Consider the following 1,212-nt stretch of genomic DNA (forward strand, 5'->3'; position numbering starts at 1 on the left):
TCAATAGCAAAATAAGATTCTGAACCCCAATCCCACTTTATTGATTTTTCTACTATTCTGGTTCTTCCTTCTTATAATTCTCATCTTCTTCTTGAATCCTTGATGCTCCTTGAGGATTTTGCCTTAGGACTTCTTTCCTTCTTGTTTCTGGCAATATCATTTATTACCATTTACTTGAATTTTTATGTCAACAACTCCACTATATCCATTTCATGATGGTACTGGCTCCTCCTGATAATATGTCCAAAGTACATGAGATGAAGTCTTTACTCTGGAGGAACATTCTGGCTGTACTTCTACTAACACAGGTTTGTTTGTTCTTCTGACAGTGTGTGGTATCTTTAATATACTTTGTCAACACATAGTTCAAAGGCATCAGTTCTTCTTGGGTCCAGATTCTTCATTCATGTGAAATGATTGGAAATACTATGGCTTACTTAGGTTAGACATACCTGAGTTCTCTAAATGATGTCTTTGCTCTTGAACACTTTAAAGTGCTCTTTTGTGTCAGACTTGCCTATTGCAGTACATTGTTTGACTTCTTGATTGCTGCTTCCATAGGTGTTGATGGTGAATCCAAGTAAGATGAAATCCTTGACAACTTCAGTTTTTTCCTTGCTTATCATAAGGTTGCTTCTTGGCGTAGTCGTAAGGATTTTTGTTTTTCGTTTCTGTTGAGGTGTACAACATATTGAAGGATGTAGTCTTTGGTCTTCATCAGTAATTGCTTCAAGTCCTTTCACTTTCTTAGCAAGATGCAACCCTCCACTGCTGAATGGATGGTGGCTGTGCAAGAGGTGCTGGGAATAGAACCCATGTCTCCCACATGTGAATGGAGAATTCTATTGTTGAGTCACCAGTGCCCCACAAATGATGTTCCCTTCTCAAGATCTTTCAACGGTCAAAATTAGACCCAACTCTTTTTCTAGGACTCTCGGGTCCCTCTTGATGTGGTGTCTGCCTTTATCTCTCTATCCTCACCTTCCATTGTTGACCTTCCAGTGCTCCGACCAGAGTCTTTCCTCAGACTCTTTGTTGCCTCTGGATCATTTCAGACTGGTATATCAAACCGGCTTTCCTGCTCCTTTCCGATTACAGCACTCATTTACTATTCAATCTTTAAGTTTCTGTGACTTAAGTAGCAAATTGTCCTTGTGTGCAGAGTTTGGAGAAAGTGTTCCTCCTATGATTTCTTTAGCTCTGGCATTATTG

The sequence above is a fragment of the Chrysochloris asiatica genome, unplaced genomic scaffold, assembly GCF_000296735.1.
Source record: "Chrysochloris asiatica unplaced genomic scaffold, ChrAsi1.0 scaffold00011, whole genome shotgun sequence".
Taxonomy (NCBI): domain Eukaryota; kingdom Metazoa; phylum Chordata; class Mammalia; order Afrosoricida; family Chrysochloridae; genus Chrysochloris; species Chrysochloris asiatica.